The following is a 20,341-nucleotide window of genomic DNA, read 5'->3' as shown; positions in this document are numbered from 1 at the left end:
ATACAGTTCTGCTATGGGGAATACAACCCCAAATACAGACCCTGTAATCTAATATATAAATCTCTCAGTAGAGAGTACTGTTGAGTTTGCTTGCTCATTTTCTTTAATGAAGAGATGCCTAGAAAAATCCTCAGACACAGCAGGATGAAAGGCTGCTATGCTGTTTATTCTGTGTGTGTTCATTTAGAGTCATGTTTTCACATTTACAGAGACTCTGACCATTTAATTAAGTAAAATAATACTCATTTTTTAACAAGAATCCCATTGGGCTTTTATAGTACTTAAGAACTTCAACACATCCAGTCCAGTATTTTGTTTGCCTTGGTTGGAAGAAAACAAATAAAGCTGGATTGTAAATAGTGGTTTATAACACTTGCAAAAAAGAGAAATTTGGAAATCCTAACACTGAGGCAGTTTTATTCCAGCAAGCTACAAGTGTCAACAGAGGGTCTTCTAGCACAAGATTTGTCAATGGAGAGACAGCCCACAAAATCTTTAATAATACTATACTGACATGTTTTTCTTTTGTCCCAGTGACCCTGGAGTTGCAGGAGGATGCATTGCAGGGGGCTAGCATTGTAATAACAGTTACATCTTATGCTTGATAGACAAAAAGCATCCAGAAATTCACTTTAGGTCACATCTTCCCAGTGATTAGCTTTTCAAACAGCCAGTGGCTGTTCACAGGTCTGCATTTGTCCCTTTTTATCACTGTGCGTTGCTTCCATGCCTATTAAAGTGCCAAAAGAAACAGTTTCAGATGTCTTGTCTAGCTACAATATTCTAAATAGCATGGTATTTGTCAAAACATGTAACTTCCATAAGGACTTTTGTGTGTTCACTCACAGGGAAGTGCTCTGCTAGCTGTACAATCCCTTCTTAACCCAAGTAACCTCCCTGTGCTAAGGACTTACTTTCATACTACTTTGCTTCGGCAAAATGCTAAATAAATACAAAACAAAATAATGGCGTTTAGTAGCCTATTTTATTTAAGTTTTCATTGTAGATCACAGCTGCATCAGGATGGTGAGCAAAACACAGCACTGAGTATATTCCAGGAGGAAGGTGGAGGGAAGTCGTATCTTACTAACTGATATGAGATAAAAAGGTGGGCTTGCAACCTGTATTTGGACAATAGGAGTGAAATGTACTCACCTAGATTTGAGCAAGAAGTAGTGCCAGAGTGCCAGTGTAATTTTGAATCTGTCACTTATATTCTGTTCTGATTGGCATTTTTTGAGCTTCTGTTGTATAAGGTTTCCTACCGACAGTTTATCACAGGAAAAAGTGGAGAGCATAGGCTCAGACTATGTCTGAAAGCATCTGATCTGGAAATTTAAATGTATTTGTGCACTATATGAGAAAAAGACATGAATAGTCCAGGAATATTACCACTGACTTTTTGATACATACCTTTTTAGAAGCTATGTATTTCTGCTAATGTGAAAATCTAGTGAATTACAAAGTTAGTTCGACAAACTTTGTTTTGTTTTGCAGTCCATTATGGTAAAACAGGAACAGCAGGACTTCAGTTAGATCCTTAGGTGCTGAAAATTGATGAAGATCCATTGAAATCAGTGGTGATATGCTGATTTACCTCATCAGAAGTCCTGGCCAACTAATCATTTGATCTCTCTCCAAATGTCCTATGGCGCAGGCTTCAAGGCTTTTTACAAGCTCTATCAGCAGCTCTTAACCGTCAGAGGTCCCATGGCAGGTCTTATAGCTGTTATGGCCCTAAGATACAGATGCTATCAGCACAGCTCTTAAGACTGAGTAGTTATGAGTTCCTTTGTTTACTATTCAAGGTTTCTTGGTTAAAGCCCATGGCTTTCTTAAGTATCTCCAGAGAACAAGAGTTAGTAGCAGTCAAATATTAATAACTTGTAACAGTCATTTTAAGTTCAGCAATTACCAAAGTTTTTCTAGCAGGGAGATTAATTGGATCCATATGGCACAGAATCATTGTAATTATTTTTTAAAGGTACTGGAGTCTACAACTTGGAAGTCTGGAAGACCATGCTCCTGAATTGCATGGGGAAAGGTGTACAGTTTAAGCAAACTGATTTACTGAAAGCAGTACCATAGGCTGCGTCTTTGACAAATGTTAGCTGTGAAGTTATAGAGATGGTGAAATGTGCAAACAGAAAATTTTCCCTACTTGATAATACTTGGTGGTGTAGTTCCCATCCCTCAATTGTTTTGTACTCTGTACTGAGATGACCTCCAGACTTTTTGTGACAGTTTATAAGAAACTTAGGAAATTCCAGCTGAGCACAATATCTGTGGATGTCTGAAAAATATACCATAGATATGGAAGTTGAAATTGTGAAAACATTTCTGAAATCCTCTCAAAGAATAACTTCAATTGTTCATTTTGGAACTCTGTAGTATATCAGGACGAGACTTTCACTTGAGTGGAAGGACCTCAGGCAGTCATTTAGTGCAACGCCCTGCTCAAAGGAAGGTCAACTGCAGCAGGTTGCTTAGGGCTGTGTTCAGTTGGGTTTTGAGAATCTCCAAGGGAGGAGGTGTTGCAGCCTTTCAGGGTAACTTGTTCTCAGAATGAAAAAAAAATTCCTCTTATGTTTAAATGAAATTTCCCATATTTCAGTTTGTGCATGTTGCCTTTTGTCCTGTTACTGGGCACCACTAAGAGGAGTCTGAGTCTGCTCTGTTTAGTCTCCCCTCATCAGGTATTTACACAAATCAACCAGATCCCCTTAAGCCTTCTCCTCTTTGGGCTGAATAAACACAGCTCTCTCAGTCTTTCCTTGTGGGACAGAGCCTAGCAGTCCAGATGGCTTTCTGCCCACCTCACTGTCCACATCTCTACCCTGTGCTTCATCAGATTTCAAAGGAGACATTATAGGAGAGAGTAATTCCCATTTTGGGGAAAGGAGACCTCCGGTTTTGGAAGGTGCCAACATAGATTACACCATGGCTATCTATAAATCATTGTAATAGTATTTCTATGAAAACTGGGATGTTAAGCTTACTTTCTTTTCTATCCAACCTTCTCTGTGCTATTCAATTAATGAAAGCAAAACCTATCTACTTATAATACTTAAAGGAAATGTATTAATGCCTAGCTTTAAAACGTGTGCAGTACTTGGGAGGCTAGAAATAGCACTGGAAATCTTTAAGACGATTTCCAGATTCAGAAGTATTGATTGTCAAATGACAAATATATTCATACCCTGGTATTAAAGAACTTCACTTTCAACAAGAGCAACAGTATGAAAACAAATTTATAAAAATTTTCTCTTTCATGATTTCTGATTGTGACTTGCTAGCATGGCTATTTCAAAACAATCTCATGCATACTTTCTGTAAAAACAAATCAGTCTCAGAAGTCACTTTTCATAATGGAAGCCTGGAAAAAATGAGGAGAGCAAACACAGAATTCCACAAAGTAAACTATTGCATCACTAGATATGGAGCAACACCTCAGAATGATAAGGAATCTTGTAAGATCTCTTATAATTAGCTTTCTAAGCAACTCTGCATTTTGCTCTTCTAATATGATCATATTATTCTTCTCATTACAATATAAGCCTATCTAAGGCCATAACCACACTGGGCAACTGTCGTAACAGGACAATTATTTCACTCAGCATTGCAAAATACCAAAACCTTACTGCTGGCTTTTGTAGAAATGTACACACATTTTCTGACTACACTGTAAATAGTTTAGATAAAAAATAGAAGACTATATGATAGTTGAAATTTATACCATTTCAGGGTTGGGTGTGTTGTTTGTTTTGTTTTTAAGTATTTAATTTTGTATACTACAGTGTAATATATATTATCACATGATTGTCAAGTATTTTTTAGCAAAACTTATCCAATATGAGAAGAATTAAGAATAGATTTTAATCTTGATAGTGAATTTTCCACCTCAGTCAGTTCAGTCTGGACCTGGTACAATACTTGCATCCAGTGTTTCCTCTTCCCTGTTTTTCGGTAATTGATACTGACATGAATCTGCCTTTCCACCTGCTATGTTTGTTGAGAAGGAAAAGGAATCACCAAAACAAGTCACCCATTATGTGCATCTGGCTACTTATGAAATTTGATCATGCATTTGCTTGTCAAACTTCAGTGATTCCACACCTCCAAAATATGAGTTTTGCTGCTTCTGTACAGAAATACTGTGGGTATTAGTACTATGAAGTGGAAGCGGAACACAGCTTCTGAGGTACTCAAGATGCACTTCCAATTATTCAAACATCCTCTGAGTGCCCTGGATTCGCTGGGTGACATCACTCAGAATTACACTGAAGGCAAAAGAAATGCATAAGATAAAAAGCCACTTGAATTAGTGTTTATTAACATAGAAATACACCCTTTTAACATGGAGTGCTCTCAAACCTGTTTAAAATGAAAGCAATCCTAAGGCAGTAATACAAAAAATGAAATACAAAAAAAAGATTTATTGCAAAACAATCCCTTACACAATAAATTACAAGCTGCAAAAAAATGAGCAACAGCCACAAGGGAATCTTGTTAATTCTGATTTTTGAGAAGAAATACTAAAAGTATGAAATTGCAATTTTGTTTATAAAGGCATATTTAGACTTAAATATTTTACTATGATATAAACAGCATGTAAGGGAACAATTTCTGGTGTATTGTGAAGGTAAACTTTCAGGATTCAAATAATTTCATTTACTTTTATCAGATGTAAGTTAATTTCCTGAGCTCCTGCTATCAGAAATGAAAGAAGACAGAGAAGCACTTGCTGTCGATGCTTCTGTTTGTCCATTGAGGGGGTGGCTAAATCAGGTTTAACAGCAGATTCCTAGCATCAGGTGAGCTGAATTCTCATGTATCTTTTTGCTCCTTTGTACTATACAGTAAGCTTTCTGCAGATTTCTTCTTGGTTGCTATGTATCTGATTTTTTGTTGCTTGATCAATCTACTGATTGGATGGAAGTCGTCCTCCCGCACTGTCAACCCCAATGACCTCTTTTAAGTTACCTAAAGTGAGAGGTAATCTTCTCCCAACCTGACAAAAGATCTCTGCATCACAACAATCCTTTAATGAGAATTAAAGTAGACAGATGATTTAATTGATCTAAACCTTTTCAATGCTGTCATATTAATTTTTAATTAGCAGTTCAAAATTATATATGAAGGATATACACAATTTGAAGATGTTGATTTAAATAATTCTTGCAATTAAGCCACGTTGTAATTCTAGTGACTGCGTTCTCATCTAAATTATAACTTTAGTTTATAAATTCTTCCCTCCAGCATCTCTTCTTTATTTTGTTCTTATGGACGAAGGTGAAGAGCAACTGCAAATCATCTAGCATTCAGAAAGTAATCCATTTAGCTACTCAAAGAAAAGATCAACTCTATTATCACATTATTGTCTGATCTGTTCTTAAATATACTCAGTGACATATAATTGTATGCATATTCATCTCATTGTATGAGGAAGATTTTGACTAGTCTTCTCCTATATAAATATTGTAATTTCTGACTTTGGGCATTCATGTTCTTCTGTTGTCCAATGTTCCTCTTTATGATATTTGACAATGTTTTATGCTTCTGATTCTTAAAAAAAAAAATCCAAAATTTTTGTTCAATTGAATTGACAACAATTTCTGGTCTAAGTTCTTTTATCTGAACATTTAAATGTGCCCTTTAGTCCTAGTTTCTTTGTTTCATCATTAATGAGTAGCATAAAATCTGGGGTCCATTTATTTAAAATGTGTTCCTACTCCTGTTTGAAAATCTCATTTTTAAAAGCCAGAGGTGGAACATTTCTACAGTCTTCCAATCCCCTTGAGGTCCTTTGTTCTCTCTATAGTACATTGACAAGGGAACTCGATGCCAAGTAAATCTAATTTTCTCTGCTCAAATGTTCCTCTAAATGGTTATAATATTCCTTTCACATCTTTTTAATTGATTTAGCTCCAAAAGGATCAGTTGAAGGCTGTGTGAGGTTCTACTGCATTATTGGTTTCTTCCTTAAGAAAGTAAGAAATGCAGCTCATTCATTCTGTTAGTACTTTTTCAAGCTTTTTCCTTCCTACCCTTCTTCCAGACTATTTTCATTACTAACCTATGGTATTATGTTTGTGGTGATAGTATCAGCACGTCACTGCAGGGAAAAAAAATATTTGAAGGATCCTGAAATATCTTAGTAGCAAGAAATGCAGGTTTTCAGTACATAATATAATTCAGATTATTATTCTCATGTCCAAAAGAAGGACTATGTCATAAAGAAAAGAAAAAGGACACTTTCCATCATGAACAATGTGCATTTAAAGTTCATGGCAAGCGTGCTTCAGAACGAGATAAAGCCGAAAGGAAAAAGATGGATGAAAATGACATTTATATTACATGGTTAGCATATCCTAGCATTAACAGAGATAATCTTTCAGAGCTGGGAAGGAAGGGGGGAGACAGAAGGATTGTTGCATTTGATTTTTTGTTTAATATTTGTGGGAATTGTCTTCTTGATTTTTTAATTTCCAGGAGTTGTGTTCATCCTTATCTCAATCCACAGAATCTGTGATTTTTAGCTTCAGACCCAGGACATCCGTGATAACATTCCTGCCTTTTTATTAAAGCAGATGTCGCTATTTCTTATTACTCTAAAAGAGAGAAAAACTGTCTGTCAATGTGATTTCATCTCCAGCTCCTCTAGCTCCAGTAAACATTGACTTCTTTCCAGATAGTGCCATGGCTCAGGGAAATTTTTCAGTGCTTAATGTTAGCCTAAACCCCATGGTATCAGAAAAAAAAAAAAAATAAAAAAGAAAAAAAAAATTAAAAAAAAAAGTGTTTGAATTAAATTCCTGGATTTTCTGGAAATATCTAGCCAAGGTAAAATTGCCTTGTCTCTGCAGCAGCTTGGTGAAACTGATCCACCTCTGGTGTGGCCTCCAGCTCTTTCCCTGGGCAGCTACCTGGGACCTGAGCATTTCCACCTGTGGGACAGTTCACCTCCTCCTGGGACTGGATTCCTGTGGGGGTGCCAGTTCCCAGCCTCTGTGTAGACCCATCAGAAATTCAAGCATCATCCTATGCCGTCTGTTTTAGACCTGCCTAAATCTTATTGAATTAAACATTTCAAGCTTAACCAAACAGCATTAAAAAAAACAAAACAAAACAAAACAAACCAAACAAAAACGACAACAACAACAACAACAATAACAACAAAAACTAAAAAGGAACTTGATCAATGATGTCAACAGGATGTCTGAGGAGAAATATGGAATCTAAAATAAACTTCAACATTTTGTTGGTTTTGATTTCATGGTATGGTTTCTATACAAGTTGCAGAAAAAGATACAAAAATATGAGTATTATTTTCAAGGGTAGAATCTCTATTGTCACAACATCAGGAAAAAAAACTTGGAAATGTTAATAAGAATGGAGGGAATCAGCCTGAGGAAGTCACAGACCTCCACATTTGAAAATAAATGTACAAGACACCCTTGAAATTACAAGAAGGTCATATGCTTGAAAGCTACCCAATCACCTGACCTTGTTCTCAGCCAGTTCTCTTGAATTCTTTACTTTTTAATTGTACCAGATATATGACTATTGTTATAGTCCAGGTAGTGTGGACGCAACAGGTTTTTTTCTGAGCTTGCTTTCATTAGAGAAAAGAAATTTAAACAAAAATCCCCTGAAATATGTTTTTTCTTTATTTTATGCAATTAAAAAGTCAGAATGTTATATGCCTAGAATAATCTCTGACATATAGAAAAGGAGAATTGATTTGCACCTGTCTCCTTTCATGTTCTTTGTATAAATATTATGATAGAACAAGGTGACACCAGACAATTCATAGATATTTTCTAATTCTTTAAGCAAATTAATTAAAAGAAGATCATAATCCCTAAACTAATTTAAAAAATAAACATAAATAAATAAAACTAATTAGGAAGTTTCTCATAAGGTAATAAATCAGCTGAAAACAGGATGACCAGCAGCTTAGTGACTGTGGTTATCTGGAGGAAATGACTTCCTCTAATCTGTTTCCCTTACATTTGTCGTGGTGACAGCTGGTATTGACAGTCTTAGCACAGCATAGACCTAAAATGTTGCTGAACTGATGAAGGTACCAAAATTACTTTAACTCATAGCTACTGAAAACTTCCAGAAGTACTCTGACTCCCAGCCTTCCAAGAGGGTTTATCTGAAATAAAGCAGAATTAAAAATGGAGGAAGAAGAGGCTGCCCAAACTGATAACACAGATTTATGAAAAGGAATCAAGATACCAGTCTGTTTAGAACAGCCGTGAAACAACACTTATTATGGTCAGACTCTGCTATCGTTACATACTCTGAGTAGGTCTGCTTTGATTCTATGACTATATAAATATCCATCCTTAAAATGTACTTAGTGTGAGTAGTTTCTCATTGAATTGAATAGGACTACCCACAGAGTACAGAGCTGAGTACATACTAGTGTCTTGGCAGATCTGAGGTTTTCTAGTGTAAACAACTGTTTGGATTTCAGTAAAGCCAAATTTGAAATAAAGATCTATTGAGAAAGAGAAAAAAAAATCTCCAAATATGGAATTCAGCCTTAAGGACAGATTTTCTGTTTTATTATGTAAGTACAAGCTTCCAAGATAATGTGTGCCAGCAGATTATCCAGCCTTATGGTGCTACACAGAGAACTCTGGAATTTTTCTAGCAGTCAGGCTGAACCTGCATATTCTTTGGGACATCACTACTGTAACTGAATGGGAGTTGGCACATTTTATCCCTGCAGAATGGCTTGATGTGATGGAAATGGTGCAGACAGGAATAAGCCACATTTTTGGAAAGCCGACACTATGGTTATGAGGTTCTATTATTCTTCACACTCCTCAAGGTAAAGGTGATTGTCCTTCCAAGATGCTTGTGCTGAAATGCAGTGTTTTCCTTAGGCATTCCTGTGTACGGTGGCAAGCTAAATAGTCTCAGCAGTCAGACAGTGTCAGAGGCAGACCTGCTTTCTCCTTCGTTAGCTCTTTCCTCTAATATTAATGAGTTTATATGTTGTAGATCACAGGTATAACTCCAGACTTTAAATTTAGCCATGAATAAGCAGGAAGTCCAGCAAATACAGCAGGGAGCTGAGGATAGTTCCCAGAGATCCTTTATTTCTAATATGACAAGCAAATGCTCTTCCAGGAATCTCAAAGTAACAAAACAGTCATTTCTTTCTGATAGCCATTGCTAGGGCTAAGATTCTGCTACTTTGTACCCGTTGTACTTTAATGAATCATACAGTAATGGCTTGCACATTTCAAAAAATTCAAGTCGATGGCTTCCTCATTCAGAAAAGTAATTTAAATATCCTTTAGAGTTTTCCACTGTGTCTGTCACTGGTGAGGTGTAGTAGCTCAATGTATTCTGCAGCCTGACCATCATGTTAGAAATAGTATTTTCTGTAGATCGTCTTCTAATTGTGCCACAATCAAGATTCCTGCTACATAATACATACTTGGCCTTTTCTCTGAGGTATTCTGAGTTCCTCTTCTTCTACTAAATAATTTCCATTAAATAACATGAGACTAAGCATAAATCAATTGGTTCTCAAAAGCATGCACTTAAGTTGGATTTTTTTTTTTTTTTCAAAAGCATCTCATCTCACAACTCCTGATCCTTTGAAGAAGATTGAAGTTACGTTGTATTCCAGTGGTGCTGCAGGGGAAAAGAGTTCGTCTATCTTCTAGTAAAATTAATACTTTAATGTTACTGGGATTTCGTAGCATTATTGGTGAAACTTGTTAAGAGCATCTGGAGCCTCAGAGTTCTAAATGGGAGAATAGGAGGGAAAGCAGTCCAAGTCCTAGTGGCACTATACATTAAAAATTAATATTACATATGGTCATTCCACTAGATTCAGTACTTTTGGAATGCAAATCCAAGGATACTATAAAGAATCTGGAAGACCTCATTAATCATTTGCTTTAGCCAGCTGGTACTTTTTGTAATACTCCTGGTTGTCTACTATATTCTCTCTAGGAAAGAAGACACAGCTCAACAGAGTGTGAACTTAGGATAGGGCTTAGAAAAAATAATCTCTTTTTGGACATGGCTCTTAAGATTTATCTTGGATATCAGTTAAACAACTAATTTTCTCTCATATTTATTGGCTACAATCCCTTTCCCAGTCTTTTGAAATTCAGAAATGTGCATTATCCTAACTAGCTTGGCATTTTCCATGTGTAATTAAAGACTCCTTTGATACATGTAGAGAAAATGTCATAACTATACTTAGGATTATAGGTTAACAGCCTGTACAATTTAATTTAAAAAAATGAAGGTGTATTACTTTGTTTAAAAATTGCTCCCAGGTTGCAAATATTATATATACCAACTTTCATGCCACAGTGATTTTTTGGTAAAGAGGCAAGATAAGAGCCCCTCAGAAATATTGTTTAAAACTGAACTCTTTACAAACCTTTGAAATTCTGGTTTACTTGCAAATACAGCTGTAGGGAATAGTGTCTGTTTTGCACTGTATTAACCAGAACTTTGCAGTTGCTTGTGTGTTCAAATGTACACACTTGTCAGTACTTTCAAATAAATCCTTCCCCCTCCCCAGGACATCCTTTGGAAATAAACTAGCTCTTCTGAAGTAACATGGCTAGATTTTCTGCTTATTAAATTAAAAACAATAGTGTCTTCCTTCAAACCTTCCAATCATCTTATAATTGTACATTGAACATTTTATTCTGCTTCAGTTATTCATCTCAAATTTTCTATAACCCTCGTGAAAGCTTGCAAATGAAGCAAAGAAGACAGAAAATACAGATATAAGTTAATGGAGGGCTAAATCCAGAGCATGCACTTCTGTTCTGCCTTTTCGTGCAGCTGAGGTTACATAGCAGCCTAAGCAAACTCTACAAGGCTGTAGTGAGTAGCTTACAGAGTCATGACACTTCCCCAAGATCAGAAGAAAATTTATGTTTGAACTGCTGCAACACAGGGTCTTGTACATAAGAACTGAAAATTCAACAGGTATCCTGTTCTGAGCTTGGTGTTTAATCCGACCTACCTTTGCATGTTTTGTATTTCTCAGTCACTTTCCAAGTCTCTGCCATAGACACATAACTGGAAAGCAAAAATTGAGGAGTTGCAAGCTCTAAAAAAAGGCTCATATTGACCATCGTCAAATTGATGGAAAAGGTAATTCACATATTGAAGTTACAACCAAGACTGTTGTTTGTCCCAAGCATCTGTCCGGAAACCAAGAGCTGTGTTCTATTTTCTCACATCACAGTAACCTCTGGTGGCCTGTGTGTTTTCAGTGCATGTGAGAAACAAGAAAAGTAAGAAAATGGAATGATTTAAAGAAAATCTAAATAATGACTTAGGCAAGGGTCAAACTGCAACACATTCAAATAAATACTTTGTGAACATGCTGACTAGTTTAATATGGAACCTCTGGAAAATGAATTACTGTGATAGACAATGATTCCTGTACAGTATGCACTACCCATCTCCCTGCTAATATTTGATATTCAGAAAATACAGACAGATACAAAGAACTGCTACTGTAACTGACAGATACTGCTAGATTCGGAAGTCTTGTTTCTAACAGGTTGGTATTTGTTTATCGCACGGCTGGATCACATCAAGAAGCAAGCAATCAAGTGGCAAGCCCTGTCTTGTCGCAATGCATTCTGTGTTTTGTCATGATTCAACATAATAGAAAGTAATTTGATGATAATACATTGTGTTGTATCATGGCATGATAGTCAGATCACTTACAGTTAAATAAAAATTTCAAGGTACTTGAACTCATGCTAGCAATTAGAACTATTAATTATCTTTTGCTGTTAATGTTTTGTATGCATGTGTATGTGTGTGTATGGCTCACTCTAAGATGTATTTTAATTCTTCAACTATGATTATGTGAAATCAGTTTGGACCAGCTACTAATAAATAATCATGTAAAAGTACAGTCTCATTTCTTCACTGCAGAACAGAGGAAGGCTCACAATTAAAATCTATAGAGTGAAGATAAGTAAAAATAGTACCATTTATCCTTTTGCTTGTAATTATTACTATGAGATGCCATTTTCAAGATGCAACAATTTTCAATTTTTAATATGAAAATGAGGTCTGCTTTTTTTTTTTTTTTTTTTTTTGATCCAGGCTATTCTGTACTGTAGTGCAATTTAGATTTTCACCACCATTCTTCTCCTGTTATTCAGACACACTCATATATTTAAAAGAATAATTAAAAATCAAAGTAGTGCAGCCATGTGAGAGGAAGCAAAGGCTTTCTTAGACTTGAATTGCAGATAATGAATTCAGTACAATTATCTAAAGTTATTTGGGTAACAGAAGAGGGTGCCTCTGGAAGAACAACTTTAGGAGTCAGTACTGTCAATACGACAAAGAATGTGTGGATGACTTACTTACTTCTGCTCTAAAACTGGAAGTAAGAGACATTTTGGAAGAGAATGAGATTCAGCTAAAGCCCACTGTTTGCAATTGATGCGTATGGATGTCTAAGGGATTGGTGTGTGCCGGTATGGCAAATAGAGAAGATAGTTTGAAAAAAAGTCTTCGGTGCTAAAAAGTAGAAAAAAGAAAAGGTATGGTTTTGATTCAGGATCCAGTCCTGAATTGTAGTTTGGGGTTTATTCACCAATCCTCTTGCTGACACATGAAGAGACTCCATTGCATGTTAGCTACTTCATGGCATCTGATATGTCATCTATGTTAAAACCCAGTCAGTGTACTCTTCAGAGATGTGCATCTTTGCTCTTGAGCATAATTGAATATAATTACTCATTCTGTATAATGGAAGCATGGGAACTTAGAGATGTAAATCCCCAGATGTACTTATCTTCATCTGGAACTAAGTGTGTGAATCGGTTTTCTAAATGTAAATGTCTGATGTCATTAAACACCCAACAGGGTGTTGATAGGCATGTCAAAGGACTTTTGGGAGACCCAAACCCTCTCAAAGCAGCAGCTAGGACCTGCATGAGACACCTCATTGCACTAGTCACTCATCACCTATGTTTAGCCAACTGAATCCCACCTTCTTTTCCTGGGTCAGGTAAGGGTATGAGAAAGATACTGAGCTGCTCATTTTTATCACGACTGAGGTACAGTTGTACGTGCACAACATAGACAGTTCTTGGCATCTAAGGTATATTGAAGGTTCCAAAATTAAGGCATCAGTGAAGTTTCAGAATTTATGGAATTACAAAACCAAATACTGTTTGGCATCGACAAGGAAAACAAGCAGAAGAAAACAAGTTAATGGAGCTTTTTTGTAAACTACAAACCCCATCAAAACAAAGAAGAAAAAGAAATGTTGTAAGGCTACCAGCCATCAAAAAAGTGTGCTGGAAGAAATCTGCTACCCTGTTTCCCCAAAAATAGGACAGGGTCTTATATTAATTTTTGCTCCAAAAAATGCCTTTTTTTTTACATGTATAGCTGCCTGGACACTATTTAAATTGACTTTTTTATGAATTTATGGGCTTATTTTTGGAGTAGGGCTTATATTTTGAGCATCCTCAAAAATCCTGAAAAATCGTGCTAGGACTTATTTTCTGGCTAGGTCTTATTTTCGAGGAGACTGGGTATCAGTTCTGACCGATGATGCATAAAGTATGGGATTGCTGTCTGTATGTCACAGAAACTCTCAAAGGAGTGCTATATTGAACTATTTTCTTTCCTAGATTATCTCAATTCTATTGGTGGGATGTTTGCTCAACTATTGCTCCAGAACAAATATGTGTGAACATGAACACAGATTAAATAGGCATTTTTGTAATTAATTATTTTCTGTGACTGACTATTTGCAGACTAATGAATATGATGAATTTTTGTTACTGTAGCGTTACAAAAGTCTCTTGATTATTTAATTTGATAAATAAATATATAAATTCACCTGCTTGTGGAAAAAAACTCTGTCGATTTAGGTTCTTTTCTTAGTGAAGGTACATAAAGAAAATGAAGGAAATTACTTAAGGAAAATGTATTTTCAACAGGAAAACCATATTTATTTGTCTTTCAGAATTTCAGTCCTGGAACTGAAAACCTACTTGGAACAGATATGTTGCTGAAATTGTACTCCCCTCTCTCAGTGATGCCTAGATCACCTCTTTTTCAAACGCAGCCTTTTCTTATTACTTTTTTTTGCTATAACCAGTTAAGCACCACTGCTAACATACAGTGTCAACTATCTTCTTGGGTACTGCAAAGCAGCAGATAGGAGGAAAGTTCACAGTGTAGCTCTCGCTCGTGGGTTTGACTGAGCACAGAGCTTGAAAACCTCCCTGTAAAAGAGGAGATATCTTCTAGGTCAAATCAAAGGTCCACCTAACCTTCAAACCTATTGTCAGAGAATGGTCGATAACAAATGCCTAGGGAAGAGTAACAAGATGGGGCAAACACATAGCAATAATTACATGATGTGTCCTCCTACCATCCCAAGCTGTGGGACTTCCTGAGTCAGGACTGGGTTTTTTTTGCACCTATCAGTTCTCAAGTGTGTTTAATACTAAGTCTGCACATCATATTGTCACACTGGTATGTGAAATATTAGTCACATTGACAAACGCCGCATTGACCACATGAAAGATAGTGGCTTTTTAGGCCAAACACAGTGTTTCCCATAATCCACTGCTTATTATTTCTTTAACATTAGTACTTTTTTACATGCTTAGCTTATAAGAAAAATAAACACTCGTCTTTAATAAATGTTATATATAATTTTCCTAACTTAGATATTGTCTGTCCAAAATACTAAGTAGTGATATTTAATTTGACTGCCTTAGATACGGAGGTAAAGTTTTTTCTGCTCCATTACTGAACTAAAAGTGAGCTTATTCATTCTTATTTTAGACTGTTGAATATTCTGGATAGGATTCCTTTTTAATACATGTCTGAACAGAAAGGTCCAGTATAAAAATATGTAAAAATGAAGAAGGAAATAAAAGTCACTCTAACAAATCCAAGTAGAACTCAGCATAGCCTAATAAGCCATCACAGTACAAGTTGATTTATTGAAAACACCTTGATCAGTCCTTTATATATTCCATTTAATATATCCCTTTTTTTATTATTTCTTATTTTTTAATCTATAGCTAACTCATAATTTTCTTGAGTTCGATTGCATCCCTAAGTTTTTTGTAGTTTTGGTCATTTTTCAGGTTAAGTATTCTGAGTCTGAAGCAAGAATATTTGTTTGGTCTGTAAGAACATGGGCTTGTGTTGCTGGATTTCATGTCAATATTGTCAGTATAGTCTGTAACACCAGTTATGTCTTCTTGTATAATAGTTGACTTCGCTTTTGTCCTAATGAAGCCTCTTGATTTTACAGCATCAGTAAATTTAAAAAGCATACTCTAGTTTTGGTGAAAAGTTAATTAATGAAGACAATTTAAAAATCTCTCTTAATAACTGGATGAAACGTTTCTTAGAAAGTTGATAGATTGCAAAGTATTCTATAGGTACCATTTAATGTACCTGAAGGCAAAAAAGGGAAAAAGTGAATACAACTGACTAGGGCTGAATGAAAATATTGTATCTACTCTCCTATTGCAGACTCTGCTCATTTGAGAATCTTAATTTTAAATATATAGTATAGCGTTGGCCCCTAAACTGGTTCCTTGATCTGCAGAATTTCATGCATCACAATAGGAACAGAGCTCAGGGTGCTGCACATACTATGCCCTGATAGGAAGAATGCAGTTTTTCAAAGGTGAATAAATTGTTTTGAGAAAGGCTGACAGAGCAAGAATTTTTACTGTGTAAATAATCACTTGGAGTGCTACCAAAATCTGTTAAAACAGTTCCTGTCAGACAGAAGTTGACCAGGTGTCAGATTCTACTTACTTGAGTTTTTCTTCTTCAGATGTGCTGTTATACCCCTCAAAATAAATGGAAATTGTTCATTAAATCTTCAAAGGACTGTGTTTGCTGACCCAGCTTTTTACCTTCAGAGTAACATTCAATGCGGATGTTGATGAGGTGGTGGATAAGTGAAGAATCTGGCCTTACAGCTCCCAGGAGTGTTAGTGATGCATGAGATGTTCTGTGCATTATGTCCTGTTCTGTCTCCATTAAAACAATATGCTTGAAGTTCAAACCACCTGGAGCCAACTCTCCTCTGAGATATTCTGATTTTGTTCCCATTATATTTCATAACTCTGTGTCTCTGTTGTGACAGGCAGAGTATGGTTTCCAAGCATCTCTTTTGGCATAATGCTTTCTACCTGGTGATCTATTTGGGCTTTCCACCTGAGACAGTAACCTATTTTTAGGGGATTTGTAACTAGTCATGAGAGAAGTATGTCTACACAGCAGGAGAAGGGGATTGCAAATTAGTAATCTTGTCCTGCGTTTACTGAGGAACCAAACCTAAGTATAAACTGATGAACCTTCTACATTCAGAAGTAGATGCATCAGGGTATTTCCTTGTAGAATTCCTTTTAATTTTTGATCCATTGTTAAGACTATGGTAGTTGGTAGTACAGATTCTGCTTTTCAATGTCAACCTTAACCAGAAGTGAATTTTCTGGATACAGGGGAGTTTGTCTAACTTCTGACATAAATAAGACCTAAACTCCAGCTGCTTAGTTTATTCTAGGACAAGTGAGATGCAATTAATTTCCTGCAGACTGATTCTGCCTTGATTCTGAGCTATTCTTGGGCAGGAGAGACTGCTAGCAGCAATAAATGCATTGAGTTGCAGCCTGGTACTGAATATCCAGTATCAAGAGAAAGGGAGACAGATGATTTCTCATGAAAAAAATCTCCCTTTCCCTTTGGTCTTGGTTCAGCCATATGTGTTGGTGTAGCTCACTGAAAGAATGTCTTTTTCTCCTGAGTATTCTGTGCCTGAAAACATCCTCACTTTCATCCACAGTACTGCAATGCCATTCCCCTGCGTACTGTCTACTGACCTACAGCAGTGAGAAGAGACTCAACCTTTCAGCATTGTTCATTTTATGAATAGAATGAAAAATATTCATCTGGCATGTCTATGCAGCCTTGTGTCAGGAGTGAACGTTTTGCTTCTTGAAGATAAGTGAAATAGGTTAGGCGAACAACATTTTTAGATTGGGCTTGAGACAAAAGATAGGTTTAATTAGTCTCTGAAAGCTAGATCTAACTCTGCAAGCCCTTTATCCTCCAAGAGAATACTAGCAATTGTTCAATTGCCTACAATCTCAGCTGACAGTACAGTAAGCTAAAAAGGGCAAAGTCATGAACAGTTTCAAACAATTAAATACATTTTGAAATTACTACCTATTGAGATTAGCAAGTAGATTTTCCTACATAAGAAAACTTGTCAGTCAAAACAAAAAGAGAAATTAAAGAATATAAACTTGGTACTGTGCCGGAGAGTCACACGGCTGAAAAATAGGATAAGCAGTAAAAGAAAGACAAATAAAATGTAGTTTAAATAACCCCATTAGACTTTGATGTATGTTAAAGTTCAGGAGGATACTTCCCCCCATAGAGTTACAGCTCTCTTTCTGAAGTGAGAGGGAATAACCTGTTCTAATTGAAAACTGAGCCTGGCATATCCATGCTAGTTAGTAACATGCTACTTTACAGACAGTCAAGTCAAATGAATTAGCCTTACACAGCTTTGAACACCTACACAATAGACACTAAACCTGAATTAGTCATGAAATTTTCAACTTCAGGTGATGGAGAGCAGTGAGTACATTTCGAACACACTTCATCTGTACTATTTTAGGTGTTTAGCTTAGGATAAAATTAATTGTTCCTTAAATATCCCTATATCTCCTCTCTGACTATAAACTGAAATGAATCACACTTATTGTGCCCACTTATTAAAAGTTCATTACAGCTTTCTCAGTTTACATGCACTTTAAAACTCCTTCACTCTGCAACTGCATTACAAAAATGACCTGAACCACCAACTCACTGAAGTACTTCATCAATACTGATAAAATAAGGTATGAATAATGCTGGATAAAGGTGAAAAAAATTGGTTTAAAATTCTGAAAAGTTTCTTTTACCGTCTTCCCTACATCTTATGGTTCTCAGTGAACACTCAGTGAATAAGTAGTAATTCTGTCATACATAACACCTTTACAGAGGGACACTGAAGCATTATGCTTATTACTGTTATTAAATTCTGGATTCAAGATACTAGACATAGTATTTTTGGAGGTGAAAATGCAGTATCAAGTATCTATTGCCAGCCTCTTGAGGAAACTACAAGAAAACTGTTGTTGGAAAAGACACAATTGCTCTCCTGTTATCCAGAGTATATACTACCATGATCATGTTTATTCAAAGAGACAAACATATTTATTATACTTCTTACAAAAGGAGAAATGACCTGGAATGTTAGTTTGGCTTGCTATAGTTAAGAAGAATATCCAGTCTAAGGAACACACTGCAGGCTATCTATACACAAATGTAGTTCTTCAGACACTGCAGTGATGTAAAAGATCACTAGATAGAAGACTGGAGGTTGATTTTCTTATATTACAGATGAAGATCTTTGAAGATGTGCTTTGCAACATTACAATGTCATAATGTCATCTAGCCTTGGATCAAAGATATTAAAATACTTTTTTTTTTTTTTTTTTTTTTTTAATATAGTTCCACTGAGCTAGATTTTAGCTTTAGAAATACTGTGTGTTTAGCTATGGTTGACTTCTATGTCTAACGCAAAATAGCCGATGTGTGGCTATGGTCTTGCATATGGCACTTAAGCAGACGAAATATGGCTTATATGCTGCAACTGTATCATGCAACTGCTGTGTGCTGTGCGGGTGCGCACTCTGCTGCATACACGACAGCCCTGGCTGGAGGAGGAAACCACCCAACAAGGTAGCTCCAGAAGTCCCTGGTATCTCCCAGGGTTCCCTAGAACCATCTATACACTCAGTCCACATCCACACTACCTGCAGTGGTGGGGGACTACAGCCAGAGTCAACTGTGAACCTCCCTCAGGTCTCCTTTTCCCCTTAGAACACTAAAAAAAGAAGCTGCCCCAGTTAAGAACCAGGATGTGATGTTTTCATCTGATTATAATTAGGATACCTTCTCTCAGTATTTTAAAAAATTATTTTCATAAAGAGAGGCCATGAAAATAATAAATTGTCAAAAATAAAACCTTTCTTTAAAAACTGGAACATGTTTGTAGTAATGTTGTGATTGTTCCAGTTTTCTTATCAAGGATAAAAGTCTAAATTTCTTTTTATCTTCTGTTCTAATTCCAAACATCCATGAAAAAATATACCAATATAAAAGAGCCAAGTAAGTAGCAAGTTTTATCATTCTGGTTTCTTACACTTAAGATTTTTAATACATGATGATAATTAGTGTTCCTGTTGATCATCAGCTTACCGAAGAAGATACGAAACTTTTGCTTATAAAACCAGAGTACAGAAGATAATGAGGAAAATACATTTTAAAAGTGTTTCTCTGTTCCAAACAGAGATAAGCTCACCTTTGGGCATTTAACACAATAGGTTTTCTAATGTTCAAAATATTTCTATATATTTAATTCTTATAAATGCCGGAGTACATTGACAGACCATCCAAGCTGTTTTCAGAGACATTCAAAGGCAAGGTAGTCAGTCTTCCACTTCTTTGTATTAAATGCTCTTTCTTAACCATATAGACTTAGCAAAAACCCCCCTGCATTTTACTCATTTCTTTCATCTCTAGATACCATTGTGTGCTTACTATGTAGTGTTGCTGAGAAGGTGGCCTGTAAATTCTAGTTCTAGGGTTTTAATTGCCTGAGAATCTGTGGATTAACCTTGTCCAATAAACATCCCTTGGACTAGCCTAAATTTTACTGGTATGACTGACAATATAACTGAAATGCATCTGTTCCATCTCCATTCCCCTTATTTATGTGATATTCTAAAACATTTTTCAAATAAGTGGGTTTTTTTTTCCTTTTTTCTTTTTCTTTTTTTTTTTTGTTTTTTTTTTTTTTGTTTGTTTGGTTTTTTGTCAGTTCAATCTGCTGAACAGTTTCAAATGGAGAGAAAAATGAGAAGGACAGAAAAATAAAAGAATCATGCAGAACAAAAAGCCTCATTTATCAGGTCAGAAAATCCAGCCCTCCTTAAGCTGGTATTATCCCATTTATAAGCTAGTTCACATACTTAAGTACCAACAGGTCATTTTCTTGGGTACTATCTGAAGTCTCATCTCCTAATCTTGACTGTAAATTTTTATGGGTGTTTAACCTGTGCCAAGAATATGACATTTAAATCAACGTAGATTTCTTATTTTGTTCCTCTTCTTGTACAGCTTTTACAAGGAGTACCTTAAAGCATAAGTGTCACACATTCCTCATGTGAGAGGGAGACTGGCAAATTTACGAGGACATATATGC

The sequence above is a fragment of the Nesoenas mayeri genome (assembly GCF_963082525.1).
Source record: "Nesoenas mayeri genome assembly, chromosome: 1".
Classification (NCBI taxonomy): Eukaryota; Metazoa; Chordata; class Aves; order Columbiformes; family Columbidae; genus Nesoenas; species Nesoenas mayeri.
This window is presented reverse-complemented; position numbering follows the sequence as displayed.